The sequence below is a fragment of the Poecilia latipinna genome, unplaced genomic scaffold, assembly GCF_001443285.1.
Source record: "Poecilia latipinna isolate Pla-1442-1.1 unplaced genomic scaffold, P_latipinna-1.0 Scaffold994, whole genome shotgun sequence".
Taxonomy (NCBI): Eukaryota; Metazoa; Chordata; class Actinopteri; order Cyprinodontiformes; family Poeciliidae; genus Poecilia; species Poecilia latipinna.
Window position 1 is genome coordinate 164,149 of NW_015113610.1, and position 23,699 is coordinate 187,847.

The window sequence follows — 23,699 nt, forward strand, 5'->3', positions numbered from 1 at the left end:
AAAAGGGGAATTAAAAGGAAAGGCCCCCCCCCTTTAAAAAAAAAAAAAAAAAAAAAAAGGAACCAGAAAGATCACGGACTATTACCTATGCAATAGGTACAGTTTTTACTAGAGTTTCCTAAGTAGTTATTAGATCTTCCCAACATGTTTTGAGACTTTGGGAAAAGGCCATAATAAAAGAAAACCACTGTATGCCACATAAACAAGAAGGACCATGCATTTTAGATGAAAAGTCATGTTAAGATTACTTTTAATCTAAAGGTAATCCATCTGTCTCATTCAGTTCTTTCTAATTCAAACACACCTTAGGCTACTTTGTATTTGTTGTAATGTGTTTATACTTTCTGCATACTTCCCCTTATTGTTTAGTATAGTCTACATGGTGCAGAAACTTGTGATCATACATATTCATGTCTGCACATGGCTTTTTTTTAGACAGGCATCTTAACAAGCAGTTAACACTGAACCAGCTGGGATTTCACTCCTACGATTTATGCAGCATAAGAAATTTTGCATCTGTAGAGAATCAGAGATGTCACTTCCACAAAGTCATTTCTTACAATACATTACATTTTTGCAACATAGTTTACCCAGGGTTTCCAGAGAAATCCTTTCATTATTCAGAAGCAACCAGGTACTGCAGCCTTTATATTAAGGAAAAAATGTAGCTGTCAAGTAAGACATATGCTTTTTTGGAGGTTAAAGCAATTTCTTGTAGTCATGTTGCCTAAGTGAGTGAGATGACTGCAGTAAGGTCAGATCATACACAGCAGCTTCTATGCTTTGCATCCGAGAACAGGAACTTATCTTTGTTCACAGAAAAAAACTTTCAACCAGATGGGAGCTTTTTTCTCACACATGTCATGTTTTTGTTTAGGATTCTTCAGGTCAGTTAATCTTCACAGCTGTCACAACCTTATGAGGATGGAGTATGCAAAGACAAAATTGCATAAATTTAAAATTGTTTTGTAAATATATTGATAAATAAAAATAGAAATGTGTACGTGTATAATATAAGTGTTTTTTTTCCTAGTTTTTTTTTTTTTTTGAAGATGTAGTGACACAATTTCCTGTCTTGACATGTACTCAGTTATTTTGAAGTGGCATAAATATGTGAGTCTAAATGTGAGGAAACTAGTCATGTTGTCACATGGTGTTTGATAGAGATTTTTGGTATTATCATTTTGTTATTACTTTAGTTCATATTCAGTCTAATGTTAATCTTCCTTATGTGTGTATAAACTGACCTGGAGGTTACGACTGACTGTTTCATCTTCATGTGTAACAGTTAACTCTGTGTTTCCCAGACCTTAATTCTTATCAACCAGAATACCTCCTAACTGCCTGTGAGTAGTCGAATTTTGTCTCTTGTTTATCCTCCCTCTTTGTTGACAGTTTGACCTAGAGCTGAACTGGGCTCAGATCGTAGATCAGATATCACACCTGGGACTGAGTTGCTGGTTTGTTTAGGTTAAATGTTTTACGACCTCTGTTTTTTTTCTGGCTGTTCTGCTTTGACAATAAAACAGGGGCTCGCGTGGAAGGAGATCAGAACTCTCTGTGAACGGCCTGGAGAGGTTGTTGATGGAGAGTTCTCCTTTTGCAAAAGCTTTGTCTATGAAATTCATATACGTTGTCTGTGGTCTTTTTATATAGGTTCGAGAAAAAGTACCTATCAGTGTTACTCCTAATGTGCTCCTATTCTGACCTTCATGAAGTGAAATTTTAATACCCTTTTTTCCCTCCCGACTGCCAGATAATTATTTGCTCACCAGAAACTTCTTTTTTTTACCAGAAACAACGACAAGCCTTCAGTTTCATGTTCAGTTTTAGGCTACTTTACCGGTACAGGCAGCATAATGAAGTGTGAGATTAAGTGATATTTGGTCATTGCTGCAACGTTTGAGTCACAGTTGCATTAGGTCTGTAGCAGTGGTGCTTGTAGATAAGCCCCCTGGCTTATCTGCCTTCATCACAAATGAATTTCATCACACTTGCGTCCGTAAATTATACCATCATATGTAGCTATTCTCTGTTCACCATTTAGATATTACCATTTTATAGTTTGTTAAACTAAAGGAGGGCTTTTCTGAAGATCAGAGGTGAGCACTATGTAGAATTTGTTTTGTCTTTTTAGTATCTCCATATATTGCCAGGAGTGAGGTGCTATGTCAAACAGAATACCAATTTAAGTTTTTTTTTAATGTATTTTACATATTTAGGTTTGTATCAACATTTGATTCATTACTGTGACCACAATGAAGTCTGGCATTTTAATTTGTTTAATTTTTGGTATTAATATAAGTCTAGCTTTTACTTCTATGTCATAGTCACAGGTCATGAATACAGCAGATAAACCTTTGGGATTTGGTGAAAATTATAATCCATGGAAATTGTGATGCAATTATTACAAAAATAAAGAAATACTTCAGACTTGAGGCATGAATTACACAGCATCTGTATAGTAGAAAAGTAATTGATGGACTCTTCAAAAGACTATGCACCACATTCATTAAAGTGTTTGCAAAAGATGATATAAAATATTTTACTAATTCAACACCCTGGTGTGGAGAGTGTAGCCTCTCAGTACAACTTCTTGGAAAATTAAAAGTAATTGAACAAAAAAGAGTCTTCATTACTGATATTCATAAAATCTCTGATTTGATTGTATGAGACAGTTAAACGATTCATTGTAGGTAGCAGAGAAGTTAGTCACTTTGTTAATACTAAGCATATGCCATACCTGCAGTATCTGTGTGAATAAATGCTGGGCTATTTTGCCCCTCATGGTTGGTTTAATAAGATTAGGCAAATATCTTGCTTGTCCATTTTTAGTCATTAATTTGCCAGGTGAGCTGTTCTGTATGTCATAATGTAATCTGCACTTTATTGTTGTTGAAATCTGAAACAATAAATGTGAAGCAGGGTGTCAGCACATAATCTAGTTATATAGAACTATTTAACCTTGAATGTAAATTGGTATTCACTAAAATCAATTTTAGAGACTGAAAATAATCAAGTGAAATATTTTCAATGATGCTGGAAGTGTAGTAAAAACCTTTAAATTTGGTTTGCTGTTTTGATTATGCATTATGTTACTGTTCTGTGGCACTGTTGTCTTGCTTTTTAGATATGAAGATCCAGGGTTCAGCATTGACAATGCTGAGCCCTGAGTTTGTGCATTGAGTTTGTGCATGTGTTGGTTCTCTTTGGGTACTGACTTCCTCCCACAGTCCAAAAACATATTTGTTGGGTTAACTGCCCATCCAGAATTGCTCTTCAAAGTGAGTGTGCATGTTTGTTTGTCTTGTTCATTTCTGTGTTGTTGCCCTGTGATAGATTGGTGTGCTGTCCACAGTGTATTCTGCCTCTCATCAAGTGACAACCTAGAATTGGCATCAGTGACCCCATGACATTACTTGTGTAAGCCTGGTTAAAATTACAGCATTTAAAAGCACAGGATCCTTTGACTGTATCGGTAGGGCTAGACAAGTCAGAGGTTATGTGTATGCACCGCCTGTAGTACTGATGTGTGTGAGCAGTGAGACAAAGAAGAGAATGGAAAGAGAAACTCTATGTTGGAATGATGCACATTGCTCTCTGCGGTAGCAGATGATTAGAGGGTTTCATGAACACCGTCATATAGACAGTAAGTCATAAAGAGAATTATGGTTAAATCAAATTTGTCAATGTATTGAATTTATTAATGAGCAGTTACTGCATTTGTTCAGTGGTGGACCTAATTGGAGGTGGGGAGTCCTAAGATTGTGCCTTGCAGGCCAGGAAGACCAGCCTTGTGGATGCTTTGGGAAAAACGAAGGGTTTGACAGGCAGAACTGTTCTAAACTATTGTGCTGAAATGCAGAAATGCAATGTTAATCATTCATCAAGGAAAGCCCCACAAGAACATTTGTATTCTTAGCAATGTGCACACAGCTTTTTATAATTGTTGACAGACTGAAGGCAAAGCTGGAGTCTGCACAGTTTCACAACAAAATGAAATACGGTGTGGACATTCTGGACCAGAGTGGAAATATTCAGTGAAGGGTGGTATGTACATAGTGCTTAAAGCTTCACAGCTCAGTCTGAGCTTTCTCCCACTAACTTGGATTCCTCTGGTAGAATTTTAACTGGGCCAATCAACACACAGAAGCAGAAGTAGTGAATGAAAACATTGATTTTCTGTGCTGTTTTGGAATCGTAGTCTCTGTAGTTTTAGCAGTGGCAACGGAGAAAGAAAGTGAACAAAGCCGTTCAGTTCAGAAGAAAAAACCCTTTTTTGCGAATGAAGAAATGCAGGAAGACTTCTATGGGAGTAAATGACATACAAACATACCATGAACCTGAACCAACTTAATGTCCAGAATCGAGTGAAAAGTCTTCAGATTTGCATTGTGATTATCAGGACCATGGTGGTTGACAAAACGTAGAGCATAACAACTGAGTTGGTGAGAACCAATTACCATTTGAAGTGTGCAATTTGTGGGCTAAGTGCAATACTAGAATTATATTCTGGTGTTTATGTTCAGGAAATACTTAGAGCATAATTGCATTCTTGCTTCAGCTAAGCTTCTTGTTTTTTTCACTCTTGAAATGATCAATAACCAGTCACAAGTCTGGGATGGTTACAGAAATTGCCAATAAAAGAAACACTAAAGTGTTTTATTGTTTTTTTTTTATTTTGATATTTAGTTTTACACAAGTTTTACAACAAGCCTATTTTATTATCTTCTTTCACCTAATGTTAACTTACAAACATGTTTCAGTTCTTTAACAAAACTAAACTTGTATGTCTAATTAAGCTATTGTACAGAGTAATTTTGTAGCATTATTTGACCATCGTAAACCCTGAATCCCTGTTGTCTGTGAGTTTGATCCAAGGTATTATTTGAGCATGCAGAATCACTTTGGGCTGCTCAGATCGTCTGTGGTCGCCGTCTATTCTAACAAAGGGCAGCTACGACTCTAACGAAGGGTGACCTGATATATTCATTCTCATTAAACCATCAGCTGCACTTACAGCTGGAACATGAAGCCTGTGTCTTTCAGTGTTCATCCATCTAACTCTTTGTTCCTTTAAGCAGAAGCATCAAAATTGTCTGCTGCTAGTAATGAGGTGATGAAGAACAAGGTTTTTGTGAGATATAATGAGGAAATGATTCCGACAATAGGTTGGAATCTATACATCACTTTGGGAGCACAAATTTCTCTTCTCGCTTGACAAATAGCATTCTCTCAGAGAATAATGGGTTCATTGTGCACACTTTTATTTTGTATTGCTTCTTTGTTTCAGTCAACATAGGAGCTACTGCATGAATTTTGCTGTGGAGTATCCAATTATATGAGACTAATGTTAGGCGCATAAAATAACGAACTGCTCGTAAGACCCTAGTAAACACAGAGTTCACCATGAATTAATGAGTTCACAAGGATTTAATGAACAGTTGATCATCTGTCATATCATAGCGTATCTGTTATGTTTATCTTAATACATCAGAAGCTCATTACCAGTGCTCAACAGGTTTACCTGATGTATATTTCATAAGAAATAAAACAACAGATGTCTGAAGGAGACAGTGTTCAGTTTTGTGCAGTTTAAAGATGAAGCTTGATAAAGCACAAGATCTTAATCAGGGTTAAAGAAATGTTTGTGAAATGAGGAAAAGATACATTGTTTAACTTGCAAGTTAAGTCAAGTTTTTTGTTTTTTTTAAATCTCAAGAAATTACCCTTGGAAAGAAAGTTTTGCCATCATATTGCAAGACTTACTAAATGTTATGCTAAATTATGATCTAAAATCCTTTGGAATCTTTGAGACTCCAAAAATTAGAAAGATGTGATAAAATTATTTGTCTTGAGAAAAATGTGGCATTAAATATTTACTTCACCAACATGTTGTCTTCTTAATCAATCCCATTAATGGATATTTGATGTTCACTGTGCATGACTTTTTAAGTCTCATGACAGCTCAGGCCCAGCACATCATTGTTAATGATGATTACATTGTTTTGTGCCTACATCAGAGATTTTATCTTCACAGTATAAGCTAGGCTAATATTGGGATGGCAGTGAAAGAGAGACACGTTTAAAGATTTAAACATCATATCAGTCATTTGAGGTGACAGAAAAAAATAACAGCAACAAACTTTATCCTTATTTTTCCTCTATATATGTTTCAACTAAAGCTGATGTGGTGCTAAAGAGAAGATAGTCCTACAAACATGTCTCTTTTTGGTTTGGCTGAAATTTAAATTACGTAATTAATTCTGGGGCTGGGGGTAGCGATAGTATATAGGCTGTAAACACTTCAAAGCTTTGTATGACTTGCACAACTTTAGCACAGTCTTTGAAAATCTTGTAAAAATATCACATTAGACAAACAACTTCAGCATATGTATCTTGCAAAGACTGATGTTTGAAGTAGACATTGCCTTTTAATGTCTCTCAGTTTCTCTCTTTTTACTTTACACATATCTTCATATTCTAAACATAAAACACTAAAAAAGAAATAAATCTCTGAAACAAACATTATGCGAGACTGAAACTTAGAAAATTTAAATGAGTTGTTCTTACTGAAAAGGTAAAGCATTGGAAAAAAAAAGACAAGAAAATAAAAATAAAAAGAGATATTGTCAACTACACAGCTTTGCTACATAGAAATTGGTATAATGAGCATAGTTCGTCTGGCACTAATTACATTTTCTAATATATGATGAAACTGCCAGTATCCTATCAATGCACAAAGACTAGCATGGATTTTTGACCTATTATTTTGAATTTGAGCTCTTAGAGAAAAAAAACATTTTATTATCTGGGAAAGGTACCATATTTTAAACATTTTTAAAGAAGAATATTATCTGCATTTTGCCATTACACTCTAGTTTTCCACACCATATTGTCTCATCCACCTATTAGGCAGTCTGGCTTTAATGTGTGATTATATAAAGTAAGACCGTAAAAATGCGTGTTTAAAAAAGTGATCATATATGATGACATATACCACCACACAGGTTCAATTTGTCTGATTTTTAAATATTTTTTGAAAAAATAACTAATAAGTTCTAGTCTGTTTTACAAACATGTGAACTAAAATGGGGAAAAAGGTATCCACTTTTGAAGAAATTGTGTTAGGAAATCCCCAGAAGTTATCACTTGAAATATTTGTGTTTTTCTCTACTTTACCCTTAAAAGAAAATTATAGGGCATGATGGATTTTTCTGAATATATAATTTTTTTTTAAACAAAATATTTAGAGGCAAAGGAATATGCAAAATTACACAGTTTTTGCATTTTATTGTTTAGATTTCACCTATCTCCTAAAGTGCATTACACTTATTCAGGACTGAAACATGTCATAAAGAAAGGTCTAAAAATCTAACACTAGCTCCTAATGTGATGAGCCCCATGCCAAAGGGATCCTGCACCTCTGTTAATTTGATGACGTGATACTTTCCAGTCAGCTGGCAGGTTTTTCGTTATGTAATAGAGCCAACACATTTTAATAGTTGTTATGACTTCTAATGACTTCATTAGAGAATCCAACTCTTGAAACATCCACAGAGGGAAGTTAATAGACATTCACTGTAGAGCAATTTGCCAAAGTTTTGTGTACAGAAACTCAACAAAACTGTACAGGTTAGTGTTAAAACTAAAAGAAAAACATCCTCAGATGAAGAGCAGCAGTTATTACAGTTATAAATATTATTTCCAGTATGGGGAATCTAAAGATGCCAGGGAGATGGTCCAGCTAGTACAGTCAGATTTAGCAACTTAATTATTGTGCATGTGCATTTTCCTCTTTGATTTTTAATCAAATTTTGTTTTATGCATTATATTAGGTATATCCTGTTTTCCCTAATAAGTTTACACTTCACAATATCTTTTAGGTGAAGGCACCTTTCTTTGACAGATTTGGCTACGTCATTAAGGAAAAAAAAATGCTTCAGCTCAGTTTTTTCTTCTTTTTTGTATCACTCCTGTCTAAGACAAATACTTTTGATTCAACCTTTAAAATACAGATTTTTAAAATGTTGTCCTTTGTGTAATATTTCTGTTTGTTGAATTATTTTGGCCTGCTCCTTCCTCTGCAGGGCCACAGAGCCTGTATTGTGGGCAGAACAATGTGATGACAGGGCTGTCCTTTGGGAACATCTAATTAGTTCCACTAGGGGAGCAAAGCAGCACCACAACATGCCCTGATATTTGGCTTGTGCACTCAGCGGAAAGGTAGCCGGAGGGCTCACTTTAATTGCAAAAATGCCACCAGAATATGAGCATGCAACTTCACCTGCCCCTGATCATGAAACCACAAGGGAGTGCTCATTTCCGCATGTGTGTCCACACACACGTAGTGTCGACAAGCATTCATGTGTGCAACTGTGTGAACTGCGGACTACACAGTATTAACTCACACCTGAACATGTGGATACGTCAGTCTCTGTCTCATTAATTCATGCAAATCAGGTGTTTAGCTATTCCCTAAATGGACCTGAATACAACCAGGGCTTCATTCTCGTTAAACTTATTCAGCCTGTTTGAGGGACATTTGTATTATTGCTTTCCTCGCTGTTTTATCAGGGGAAACAAAACCAAAATAAATAAATACTGATCCAGATGTACAAAAGAAATTTTCTAAAAGCAAAGACCTTTAAGGTACTAAAAGGTATTAAATGCTACGTACTTACTTGTCACCTCTCTAATGCAACACATTTAAATATTAGTTTAACAAAAACTGTAACTGTAAAAGGACTACAGCTGTAATGTTTTTATTTTATGGAAAGACAGAGAGACAAAGACGCAGGTAGAAGCTGCTTATCAATTCAACTGGATCTGATTTTAAAGATACATTATGTAATTTTTCAAATTAGGAGCTTCTCAATGCAGTGTTGTGGAGCAATGTGTGGTTCTCACTTTTGAGGACAGCGGCTTGAAAGATGCTCTTGTGGAATTCATAAATACAAATCATATTGTCTTAAATTAAAGGGACGCTATATTTGGGAGGGAACAAAAGCATGCAATTTAGAGGTGTAATCTTATATATTTATAACAGAAGTAAGCTGTAACACCTCCCCTCCAAGAGGAAAGCTTTGTTTGTGCGTTTTTATGTGGGTGGGCATGTGAGCCATCTAGCTGGTAAGACAGTCCTTGTTTGTTTTTGCTGTTTTGTGGGGGTCTAATATTGAAAATGAATGGCTCCCCCATTCTCTAAATCAGAGTAGACTGCTGCCTTATTCACTTCAAAACGTAACCAAGTAAACCAAAGGCCTTATGGATTAGACTGAGTATTTTGCACATTTTGTTGTTTCTGGGTATGAGATGCTAAAGAAATAAGCAGAAAATCTTTTGTGACTTTTGTTTTCCTAATTTTCCAGATAGAGGACCAGATTTTGTACTTACTTTGCTAAATTTAAGATGTTGCTTGGTAGTCTTCTAAACAGAACAGAACAGAACAGAATTAGGATTTTGTGAAATAGCTGCGTCTTTTTTTCTTTTCTTTTTTTTTACATTTAGTTTTAGAACTGGATTTAATTGCAAATGGTTTTCAGTCAATGTTTATGACCTATTTGATTTTAGATTTGAATGGTTAGATGGAGAACTATGAACATGAATTAGTTCACATTAGAACCAGTTGTTTTTAGGGGTGAACCAGTAAAAGCGTTTAGCATTTTTTTAAAAAAAATCTGTCTTTCCACCCACAGAAAAGATGGGTGATATCTGGGAAATTAAACACAAGTGAGGGAGGACAGCATTGAGTCTGCTCTTTTGAAGCACTGCTTTGACCCCAAACTGTAAAACATTAGGAATTTGAACAAACTTAGAGTTAAGGTTGAGAACAAAGCACAATTTATCCTCAGCTGTGAATGCTTCCTCAAACAGAGATAACAGCCACTGTGGTCACTGTGGGTGCTTTTATGAGCATAAAGTTCATTAGGTAAGAAAATGCTTTCTTTTTCAGATAATTAATAATCTCTGTTAAAACCAAATAAAGAAAAGAATATTGATGCAGATGAAGCACTTTAGATTTCTTTACATTCACCAGATGTGTGGTAGTTGGTTGAATTACTAACTACAAATAAACTTTTGAAATTCCAATAGTTTTGTTAAAACATCATGAGTAAAAACAGGCTAATGATATCTTGGTTGTACAATGAATGCAGTAGGTAGGCACCAAGCTCCCTGCAACTCTGAAAGGATAAGTCGGTATTGACAATGTATGTGTTGATGAATGATCTCTGCGGGCATCTGTGTGACAAAGATGGTCAGTACTGAAACAAATAATTGCCACAACTAACCTGAATTATATAGATTAATATCCCAGTTTTTATCACAGCAAAGTTTACTCCTTTTAAATTATTCTGCAGGGTGCCCGTGTTTTAGGTCTCATAGCTGCTGCATGCAAGACAGTTCTCCTGACCCGACTTCCTCCTCCTCACTTGAGAAATCATCATATCAAGTGACTGGAGACTTTGCTCACTATTCACAGTAGTAGTGGTTGTAGTATAAGTGCTATATCGTTAATTGATTAATTGATTAATTGATTAATTAATGGGAGTCACATTGGACTAAAATCTTATTTTTGGTGTGATACAATCATCATCTTTGAAATCACTTACTATTTCCTCTTAAAGCTCTGGTTTTAAGAGTAACGGTACATCACATTTGAAGATTCTGTTTTTGTTCAGAAGAAAGCAGAACCAGCTATCAAAATATATGGTATTCCTTTGATATGTGTTTTTCGTCCTGCTTGTTTCCCACAGCTGCCAGTTTCGATTCTGCTTAACTGCACTTTGTTAGGGTATAATAGTAGCATGCCACTCTGGCACTGAAACACAATTTGGTACCGATTCATTTTTAGAAAATCTTGGCGGGTTGCATGCTGCTCTCTGCATGGTGTTCACCTACACAAACATACCTAGTTTGTTTCACAGTAAAATGAAAGACTAAAGGGGGCTGCTGCTGGACCACAGTCAATATAGACTGTGCAGGTGCCACAATAAACCCATAAAATAATCCCACCACAGTAGAAAGAATTGATTTAATAGGGAGAAAAGGGGCTACTTACTGTTTGACTCACATTGTCTGGTACCTCCGTGGGCTGTTTCAGTTAAGAAAAAGCCCAGAGTCAGCAGGAAGAAAGGTTGCATTACCACCAGGCAACATGAAACGGCTCAGAATATTTATTGGAGCCCACAGGGGAAAAATCTCACAAAGTCAAACAGCTCACCTGAAGGAGGCAGGTCAGAGGGAGTTCAGCTCTTCTGACATACCTTGTCTTTCCTCAAGGGATGGATTAGCTCTTATACAGGGATAACTTTGAACTTGTCCATTGGTTGTTGTTTGGGAAGAATTTACTTTTTACATGTTCTTTTAGGCCTCATAAGTTTTAGCTGGTCTAAGTTTTACACAAACAGAAATGTGTCAATAAAGAAGGGGAGCTTCTCCTCTGGATTTGCTTTCAAGTCAAACTTTGATAGAGGCGGTTTCCTTGGCACTTGTCCTCAGAAATTTGTACCTCAGCAAACCTGTATCCTTGCCGAATACACAGCAAAGGAACTGATATTGTTTACCAAGGTAAAAGTGTAGAGAATATCTGTTTTGGTGATCTTACTTGTGTCTGCTTTTTGCAGATGATGTGGTTGCACTGGCTCTGTCAAATCATGACCTTGTCTGGGTTGGGGAATAGGTCCTGCCCCAAGTGGAGGGGTTTAACTACCTCTGAGTCTTGTTCATAAATGAGGGAAGAGTGAGCTGACTCAAAAGGTGATTCTCCCAATTTACCAGTTGATCTACTTTCCTACTTTTATCTATGGTCACAAGCTTTAGGTTGTCACAGAAAGAACAAAATTGCAGATACAAGCAGTCAAAATGAGTTTCCTCTGCAGGATGTCTGGGCTCTCCTTTAGAACAAAGGTATGAAGCTCTGTCATCGGGGAGGGATACGGAGCAGAGCCACTGTTTTTCCACATCGAGAGGAGCCCTTTGAAGCTACTGGAGCCCTTCCATAGAAACATCAGAATGTGAAAGAATAAAATAATAATAAAATAATACAGTCTAATTTTGTAGAATGTGGAAACTGTTCACTGAAGTATTTCTGTTCCATTTTAGCTATGGAAAAAAAAAAAGTTATCCTGGACTTACAGGACATGTTGAACTATTACACCACTTTTTTGTAAGCAAAGCAGTAAGTAAGGAAAGAATGGACTCTTTTTGCTTACCTGTAATTTTTCAAAGTAACCTTGGTTTATCTCCCCAAACCCCAGAAGTGGCTTCTACCTCTTATTTATTTATTTATTTTTTTCAAAATGTTGCATATATTCAAGAGCCGTTTCTTGGTTCTATTAATGTAGCTATAAAGAAATGAAATACAAAAAAGTACAGGTTTGATGCAGAAATGGAATTGTATAGTATAAAATGCCCAGGATCTGGTATTATACAAATTAAGACAAAATGTCAGTTAATATATAAAGTTCAAAATGCTGATGGCATATTGTCCAAAATGTCCCACATGGTACTTTTTTGAGTTAGATTTCATCTTGCTTGTATGGTAGTTCAAACGCCTCTTGATTCCAGCAAGCAACTTCAACCACACAGTGCATCGGCCCCTCTCTGATGAACAGTTGAGAACGTAAAATCAGAAATCTGAGGCATGGGGCAGCATGCCAAGGCCAAGAATATTAAAAGAGTCAAAGTTTGATGTGTTAATGTGTTCAGCCAGCAACATCAATAGAACTGCAAAGCAAGATCAGAGAATGACAGACATCAAGAGAAACACATAGGAAGAGATTGGCAGTGCTTGACAAAATCAGGGAGGCACTGGCAAGGATACAGCTCTGAAGAATCTGGCGAAGTCTCATAGTGGAAAAAAAATATTTTAAGTCAAAAATGAACATTACTTTGATATATACAAAGGATATCTCCCAACAACGCTTACGATATGTTTAACACTACTCTTCTCCGAGCACCTCATGTTGCAAGTCAAGATGTAAAAATCAGGGCATTTTTTTTTCTTTTTTTTTATCATGATTTTCTTTAATAATGAGTAGAAAATCAGATTTTGAATGTTGGGTGAATTAATTTGAACATGCAAGTTACTGTATAAAATTGAATATTAATGTGACAATTTATTTCACATTTTCAAAATGTGACAACATACAGTTACGTTTTCATGAATTTTCTCAAATTTGACTGATTACTAACCTCTGTGACTGCAAACAAATATTAAATGTTTATGTGAGTGACTTGCTCTGTGACTTCCATCAAACTCTCTTTTAAATCATTTGAGCATGTTTAAGAACATTGTTGTAAGTTATCCATGTAATAAAGACAACATGCTAACAGCTGGAAGAGGTACAATTTCAGCATCTCTTTTAATCACCTGGTAATTCTAAGATCACATTTCAATGAAAACTTTGGGAGTTAACATCCCAAAACAATTTGTAAATGGGAGGATAAACACTGTAGCTTGGTTTCAAATGAAGGGAAAAAAACAAAAACAAAAAAAACAAAACTGGAATACATTTGGATCTATTACAACAGTTGCATTTTGAAAAGTTTGTAGAATAAAAGCACATGAGATAACAGATTATGCTGTAAATTCAAGTTACAGCCTACAGGCTACATAACGAGCATGCCCCTTTACCAAAGCATGGCATGCAGTTTAATCCAAACTGCATTAAATAATAACAGACATGCAAGCACAGTGGTGTACACACACGACTCTTGCAATCCTACTATTTGAGTAATTAGTCTGATAACAATGCTATTGCTAACGCAAATAAGAAGCTAATCCATGTAAAACATTGATTTAGCTTCTGTAAACTCAAATTCTTGCTGGAGTTGTATGTTAATGTTTAGTCATACTGTAGCATACTTTAGTCATAATGTAGGTCAACTATTTGCAGCATATATATATATATATATATATATATATATATATGATACGATCCTTACCTGTTAGAAAGAGGTCGCTGCCCACTCTGGCATTGGACTGTGTTTCCACACCTTCTGTTTTGAGCCGTAGATTGTTGATTCCACTTTTATTGTCTTCTTTTGGTAAGTTTTTTTTTTTAAGATTAACTCCCTTGTGACCAGCTACCTTTGGAAAATGAAAATAATGTTTATCTTTCTCTCTTTGATAATGGTCAGAATAACTGTACAGGACACAGACTTTAGGCATTTTGAAGCTGGATCAACAGAAGTAAACAGGCCGCATTTACTTCCTGACCCCCATCTGCATTGTGTGCAAATGAGGTAGCAATAAAGTGTAAACACTGATTTGGGCATGTGGCCGGAAGCAGCTTTTTTGCATAATAGTGATGTAGCCCTAAAACAGCACATTCTTCAAGGGAGCTCAAATATGCACAACTGACCAAATGAAATCTCACAATTTGAGAATGACCCCTACCCCTTTTTACTGGAGACCTGCCTACTGTGTACTTCGCCTCTCCTCCGTTGACCGCTGGAGATAGGCACCAGCACCCCTTGCAAACCTTACTAGGGATAAGCGTGTAAGATAATGGATGGATGGATGGATGGATGGATGGATGGATGGATGGATGGATGGATGGATGGATGGATGGATGGATGGATGGATGGATGGATGGATGGATGGAGTAAGTATGATTTTTTTTTTTTTTTGCAAAATAATGTAACATGTTTTCTACAGCCTGTAGACATAGCCTAACTTGTTGAAGGAAGTCCTCTCTAAAATAAACTTTAAACAAGTGCTAAAATGATATGCTAACAGTTTATTTCACTCTGTTTTTTTCCATACTCATTGGTGTCAAATCAAGAAGTTACTGTTATTGAGAAGCCAAACGATGCAAAATTAAAATTACAAAAACCATTAATACGGAAAAATAGATGTGTGATGTTGTTACAGATCAACATTTGCACATCTCATTGAATCTGCTTATTTGAAAACGTGTGATTAAAATTTGACCATCAACATAAGAAAGCCTTATGTAGAAAACAAACGATTCATCACCTAAAACTCAGCACAAAATTATGGGCAGAGGGGGATTTGACTACAGAGCTCCAGCGCTTGCTAATGTAACATAAACACATTCCAAATATTAAACATTATCACCCCTGCTGAGATGTTATACTTTCAATATCTCAAGTGCACTTTGGAATACACAAACTATGCTGAGTTGCTGTGTAAGCAATATATTCAGGTGTTTTTCTTGCTTTAATATATTTTAAGGCTACCGGGATATGTGCAAATAAATGCAGAAGAGGGTGGCTACAGTGATTATTTGACCTGAAATGCACTAGATGTAAGTTTTATCAACTCTTTTCTTAGTTACCTGAATTTAGTTATCTGAACTTTATTCAGTTACCGTATTTTCCGCACTATGAGGCGCACCTAAAAACCTTCAATTTCCTCAAAAGCCGACAGTGCGCTTTATAATCCAGTGCACCTTATATATGGACCAATACAGGCCTAGCAACTACGGTAAGCAGCCGCCGACTTCATTTTCGCCCGTAGAAGAAGAAGAAGCGCGAGGTGCATGCTGGGATAGTTGTCAGAACGCTGGTTTGTCATCTATTAATAAAGTTTGACTGACCTATCCAACTACCAACCGTCTAGAATCAGGTCGTCTGCAAGTTATTTAGCACCACGTTCTCCACCAACATGCAGTGCGCAAACGGAGAAGGGTGACCATCATCCGGCCACCCCCCGGCCCAGTCGCGGAAGGCTCTCCTCGCCGACTGGAGTAGGACTGTTTTGTTGACATTCACTTTAGTGCAGCTCCATCTAATGGATACATAACGTAACTCCACCCTCTACTGTAGCGTCTATTTTATGCGCCTTATAATGCGGTGCACCTTATTTATGAAAAAAGTTTTAAAATAGGCCATTCATTGAAGGTGTGCCTTATAGTGTGGAAAATACGGTGCTTGATGAAACAAATAACATGTACGGTTTGAGTCAAACCCAAACTGTATGTGTATGAGACTCATAGCCAATCATACCCATCCTGTGTTAAGCATGTAGCATTTTCTTTTTATTAAAGCAGTTTATAGTTTATAATAGTTCATAATTCTGTCTTTTTACCTTTACTTGACAGTTTTAGCCCCTGTTGGAAAATGTTTATACTCCAGAGGAAAAGCAAGTCACGTTGTGTCATACTTATAAATCACCATTTCAACACAGTATCAATCACACTAACTTAAAACTTCAACATATAAGCTTCACAACTGAGATCAAAAGTTTGTGCTTTCTTTCTGTTTCTTAAAAAAATGTGGATAGAGATTGCTGAATCTGCATTTTTGTGCAATAGGTACGTCTTTGAATGGTGTGGATGTTTCAATGGGAAGACTAATACAAAAGTTATTCCCCAAATTACACTGAGCAAAATAATGTCTCTCTGGAAGAGTACAAGAGATCATCATATGCTGACCTTGACTCTATAAACTTTTTTCCATTAGTTTAGACATTTCATACCAGGAAAAATACAAGTACAGCCAGAACATTAATAACTACATCCCTATGAGATGAACACTCACAGAGCCCAGCTACATTGAGATTGCTCTTAGAAATAGTCTAAATTTAGACGTACATGCATTTTTTAAATATGTTGATACTAAGAACATGCATTTTTAAAAACCTTTTGAAATGATGATACAGTAAATTTCACACAAATATTTTTTTTTTTTTTTTTTTTTACCTTTTCTTATAGGAGCTTTCTCGAGATTGATTCCAAAGAGCATGTACTGCACTGATCATTTTTTTCTCTGCATGCAAGCAAGAACAACAAAAGAAAAACAAAACAAAACAAACAAAAGAAAAACAAAACAAAAGAACAACAGAGAGCTGCTTGTGTTTCTGTATAAAATGAATGACCTAAGTAAATTAACAAATAATTAGTTGTATTGTTCTAGTTGTGCAACCTTAGTCACTAATATCTTATACAAACAGTTTGCTGAGTGACACATGTTTGAAGATGTTTGTGAATATTATATTTATTTTAGACTGTATTTTTGTAGTGGGAATTAAGACAGAACTATAATTTTGTCTGTAATACATGTCGTTCTAAACTCTGGAACAAAAGACAGATTTCAGAAAAAGTATTCAGCTTAAGAAGAATGCATATTATGAAAAATGATTAGAACTTTATTGATATTGTGGCAATATCCACAATTCTGCTGGTTCATAACAAGAAAAATAAAATAAATGCAAAACTGCTATATTTTATTCCCTGAATGCTCTAAGTGCATGTCTTTTTCTGAAGCAGTTATGAAAATACACTATGGGCTTCACATAAAAGCAAAACAGTGAGATCAATCCCTGAAAGCACTTTATGTAAAATAAATAATAATGAAATATATTCTCCTCAATATTCCATTGTTAATGTTATGATAAGCTTCCCAGTTGAGAATATTTTCATGTCACCACATTTCCAATTGCTCATGCTTCTCTGCGTTCCTAAATTGTACTGTATAACCTTTACTGTTTTTTTGTTTTGTTTTGTTTTTTGCCTTCCTGAACTCCTGTAAGCAGATGAAGTGTAGAGCTACCTCCTCCGCCTCCCATCTGGCCCCTCCCGATTTTGATCCATAATGCAGAAAGGCAGCTCCTGTTAGCTCCAGTGACAAAAGACTTTGGTTTGTGTTTAATGAGGCGCTACTGTGTATTCATTCAATAATAACAAACATATGGTGGTCATTCCTCCCTCCTTTGCTGTTAAGTTTGTTGGCATCTTAATCAATTAGCACCATGATGTACGGTGAGATAGAGTGGGAGGATAATGTTTTACAGCGTTTAGTTAGTTATAAGAAGATGGCTGTGGGAGTTGAATTCAGGTATTATAAAAGATGATTACTTATAAGCAACCTAAGCTTTGGTTTAAGGACTAAGGTCCTTAAACTGGTGATTTGGAAATTAGGTTTCTGTTGCAGGGTAACAAAAACTCTGTAATAAGTTTTTGTTGCAGAGAATAATAATACCGTAAATAATAAAAAAAATAATAATAAGGTTCTGTATCACTAAGGTCACATTTTTCCATTCCATATAAAACAATTTTATTCCTAAAGTTTTGTAAATTTGGCAGGCAATTAGATGTCTAAATATTTAGGGATTAAGGAACAAGCAACAAAACTCAATTTTCGTTACATTCAACCAAGATCTTCTTGTTTCTTGCATGGACAAGAAGAAAAACAAAAACGCACATGACATTGCATGCATGACGCTCTATAGGGATTGCTCAATGTGAATGCTGAGGCATTGCAAATAAAACGGTCTATCCATTTTACAAACTGTCACCCACAAAGGTTTGGGGCATAAATCATTGTATACTATATTTAACAGTACGAGCTTGAATGACTCTGCCAACTGGATGGACTGTAATGTCAGCTAAAGCTACCAATTCCCCACATGATTCCTCAGCTCACCTGGAGCCAACCTCTTCTGTCAATATTTGAAAGTGTCCACTACGTGCTAAAAAAAGACTTCCTGTTAGGGTTAGCGTCCATGTCCAGACATTTCCTCTGTGGTTATTAGTTCAACCAAAGTTGTCAGGAAGGTCACGCTATTCACTGTGATGTGATTCAGCATTTCTCCATTGCAGTTTTAGTGGTGTCAAGAGTGTAAAAATAGACAGCAAAAATTAGATGAGGCAAGTTGGTTCCTTCAAGTTCATCCATCAGCTTGTCAGCTCTATAAATAAAACACATCTTCCTCCTCGCCACACACCTCTGGATTTGTGGATGTAATGTCATTACCTACACCAAAGTTGGTTTGGGTTTTAGCTGTTGCTTAAACAGGCATTTTTTTATGACAAAATTACTGATCTTAGTGGATTGTTTTTTGTAATTTCAAAAGTGACAATATTCCTTTGATTGATTGCTGGTGAAGTCATTGCACTGTTTTTTTTTTTCTTTCTCTATTTTAAAAAAATCAGTTGTTACTGATATTTCCTTCTTTTCAAGAAAATGTATTAATATGACTTATGCACATTTCTTGTCTTATCGGCATCTAAACCCTTTAACACAATGAGTCACATAAATCCTTTTACACAAACAAGCAAACACATATGTGTATTGACAAATACCAGCAGGGAATTTTAGTTTTGACGTGTGAAAACTAAAATTCACATGTTCTTTCCCGTGTTGAGTTTGTGGGAAGCAAACTCAAAACTTCCCCTTTGTCAATTGACAAAAACCATTAGGATAAGATGCTAAGATTTAAAAAAAAAGTGGTCATTTGGCATGTGGATGAACCACAATTGACCCTTCAAAAATCAAAGTGTTTTCCTTCATAATTACTGAACCTCATAACCCTCCCAATGTACTGAATAATGTATCAACATGACTTTAAATTGACCTTAAGGTGACACAAAATACTTCTTATTGGCATTATGCTCGCACTACAAAGCAGTAGGTGCATTACAGAGCCACGGTTGGCATTTGCATTTTTACACAGTGGTCCTCTTCCAACAGTTATGTAGTTGTATCCAATCAAATTTAATGATCTTCTAAGCAAACAGAAATAACAAGACAATTCAATTTTTATTTTATTTTTCCCCATTTTGTATACCTGCCAACCCAAGTTTATTTTTATTGTATATCTCAGCAACAGCAACATAATGCTACACACAATGAAAACATAATACAGTAACTAATTACGAAATAAGCGATAAACATCATCTTCAAAATCTTTAGGAGTCACTGTACATATTGATCCATGTTCCAGTTATTGTTAAATGCCTCTCTAAAAAGATGGGGTTTAAGCCTTGATTCAAAGGAACTCAGTGTTTCAGCTACTTGAATGGACTCTATACCCCTCAACAACCCACCCCACAGCCACCAGAAAAAAAGGAGGATAAGAGGAACTGGGCTGCATGCTTTTCATCTTTCAGAGCAGAGAAGCTTAAATGCACACCTTAATTAACTGCCCTTTGCAAATGGAGTGAAACAGCAAAACTAAAATTAGCAAATATCCAAAAACTTTTTATAGCTGTTGCATAATGGACACTAAACACAAAGGAAATATTTCTACTGGTACGACAAGTAGAATTTGGCATTATCCACCTGAGGGATCCCAGAGGATGCCTCATAGCAGCCTTTCAGCATGCTGACAGAAATCACAGCAGACAAGGCATCCGCAGAAAGCTTCTCATTTTATGTAACACAAATGCTGTTTTTTTTGTTTTTTTTTTCTCATTAAATCTCACTCTTATCTTTTTGTCATAAAAATACTTGTTAAACTACAAAGGCCTCAGAGAAAGGCCACTGCTGGACTCTTTTTACCTTCTAATATATCATATTTGCTCGTGCTTAAGCGCTAGCCGCACAACATGAATGCAAGTTTTTCTCAAAGATTTTAGTGACAAACAGCTAAAGATAATTAATCTACATAATGCAGAATATGTAAGATAATTTCTCAACAAACTTTTCTAACTACTGATATTTTTAAAGGTAACCACTTTAAACGTGGACATGTCTTTTACAAGGATAGGGTGGAGGTGGGTGATGTAAAGAATTTACTTGTTATTGAGAATCGTTTCAGATGAGCTCTCCAAAATGCATATATCGCGACAATCCCGTCTATTACAGTTTTACCCATGTACATCTTATTTGCTAACAGCCATGTCTCTCTTTTGATCCCAAATAAATAACTTACTCGGAATTTTCACTTGTGTTTTAACAGGTGAAAGGAACCGTGTTCAAAATTTTGGATTAAAAAGACAACTTGTTCATGATGAAAGGCTCCACTAGCTCTTGTAATGTTTAGGATTTTGTACTTTGGCGAGTCCCAGCCTTATCTTACCAATAAGGAGTGTATCATGACTTTGGCATTTCCAATGATTTCTGTACACCTGTTTCAGGTAGTCTTTAAATATTAGCTTTGTTACCGTTTCCACTTTTGACTGAAATGTCAAATGTTAGTCCAGAGTAAGTTAGCAAGATAAAAGCTTAAAACTGATCAGCCCTTTCTAGAATTTCTAAGTTACATGTTCTTTACCTGAAATGTCCAAATTATAAATGTATTTGCAGACATATAGAACTGTATGCAAATACATTTGACATTCTAAATGTATAAAAATACATTTAGAATGTTACTTATCTCAGCCTTTCACAGATTAAAATAATGGATTGCCTTCAGAAGTCACTTGATGAGTAAACAGTTCACTTGTGCAATATAAAAACTATAATCGCTCAGCTTTTTTACCTCATGGATTTGTTTCACTTTCTGCAATAACTGTCAGTATCACTGAAAGTTTATGCGTTATCTTAATTTCCAGCATCACCTTGAAGAATGAGCCAAGTCTCCTTGTGACACAAAAATCCAATTGTAACATGTTAACCAGGTATGTGTGAATGATATCTGGGTGGCAGGAAAAAGGATTGCATAAGACTGGGGAAGAAAAACGAACTGCTCTTCCCCTTCAAAAGCATTTATTTCCTCCAGGTAGCTAAACTGAACACCTTGTTCATTCAGACTTTTCTGATAAGAAAGGTGCAAAGCACCAAAGACAACATGCAAAGAAATAATAGTTTTACACCTGAACACTATAAGCATCAACATGGTTAAGCACAGCCTATTTGTAAATGCCATGCAGATTCACAGATGTCACCTTTGATCTAGTCTTGCATTCTAACTCACACAGTGTGGTGTGTGATGTTGCATTGTTGGAAATGTATTTGTTACTTTTGCCTTTGTCTACCATACTGCTAAAACTAATGTTTACATGCCAGGTGTTTTATTTTGGCAGCATCTGTACAGACCATATGCACTTGGAGTAATGATGAATTTTTTTGATCAGGCTGACTGTAATAAATCACTTCCTAACATTGTGTTTGTTATATCTGCATCAAAAGAAATCAAAATGTATATTGAATACCTTTTTATATAGACACACCTGAAATTTAGTTCCATGGTAAATGCAATGTCACATCATTCACTACTATTTCCTCAATTAGCTTTATTTTGATTTATTTTTTTACCATGATTAGTGCAGCTGCAGGTTTAAAACTGTTATGTTATTATATAGCTGTTTACATCTATTAATATATTTGCAAATTAGAAATTGTGTCTGTCTACTTTTTCTTGCGGTCCTTTATTCCTACTCTATCCAGCCGTTCATTCATGCCTGTTCTTCCATTTTACTTCACCTGCCTCCTATGCACCTTTTTCTGCTCCCTCCTTTCAGTCAATCCATCTGTGACAACCCACATGTCCCTCGCAAACTTGAAGTTTGTCCATGTGTTGCTGTCTCCCAACCCCAACTCACCACAAATCCATTTCATGTCTCCCAGTTTGCATCTGCTCATTTTATGCACTCTCACACACGTCACTCTCTTTTCTTGACACTTTCCTCCAACCTTTTTTTGGCACATCACCTATATTATTTTCCTACACTGTGGGTGGTATCAAATATTTGTGTTACAGCTGTGACTACAGGATTTCTTAATTTTATTTTCAGTGTTTGCTGCAGTATTACCAACTCCCTGTGTTTGAGAGTAATGTACATAGTTATTAGTTCTCACTATATTAAGCCTAAAATACAAATATTTCATATATTTCTTTGTCCGTAGATCATGTGTTTGAGCCAGTATCATCACTGAGTAGCAATAATCCTAACAATTAATCAGTTACAAGAGAAAGTGAAACATAAAAAATGGAGCTTGCATAAATGCTCCTTTAAAATAAAATTTGACTGAAGAACCTTTTGATTTAATACGAGCACTTAGACTTCATTGATAGGAGTCTATCATTACTCCACATCTTGACTTGGTTATATTTGTCCACTCTGCCATGCAAGCATTAACAGAATCAGATTTGTTTTCTATTGTCAATAGCCCTCTCTTCAGATGACCCCACAGACTTTATCAAATAAAGTTCTCGTACTTATAAGGACATGTATTTGCAACTAAGACTCTTAACTTCAGAAAATTGGTCAATTATAAAATAAATCTAGATGTAACTGTGGATGCGTATCAGAGCACATTACTTTTGTATTAAATATTGCAGTCACAAAACCACTTTCTCTTACTGTAGACTTTCAGTATATAAAAGATATTTGCTTTTAATAGCCTGTCGTTGAAGCTACTACACATTCCTAAAGTAGGTACAAAATTATGCATGGTTTTTATGGAATGCCAAGTAGCAGATGAGACCTTTTTACAAACAAAGAAGTCAGTGCAAAAGTAAAAAAAAAAAAATGGCCAAGGGAGTGAAGGACCAATTCCCTCAAAAATCTACATCTTATAGTAGTTTAATACACAGATGAGCCAAGGAGTGGCTTTAGTTTAATAATGTAAAAACATTTAATCTGGCAAATATTGATGTTCTAATATTCATGTAAAAGTTCAGTGTGTTTAAAAGTTGATTAATCAACATGAACTGATAACTGGTGAACAGATATGAGCAGTGGTGTACACAATCCAGTTTTGCATTCATTAAACAGCATTATAATAATATAGATGACCTAAAACTGATTTACCAGGAGTCCTATGAACAGTATAATTTTTTATGTCAACCACAGTAAATCTTCACCTTGTAAAGAAGCTTGGTTTCGTGCTTAATCAAATAATAGAACTGAATATGTTCACTGGAAACATAAAGATTGAACAAAGAGAGATCCACATAAATGCCCCAGTGGGTCCTGTAAAAGTACAGTGGTATAATTTAAGATCAATATAAAACCCTCCATGAGTGTGAAGTGAGTACTTTCGGTTGCTATTGGAAACTG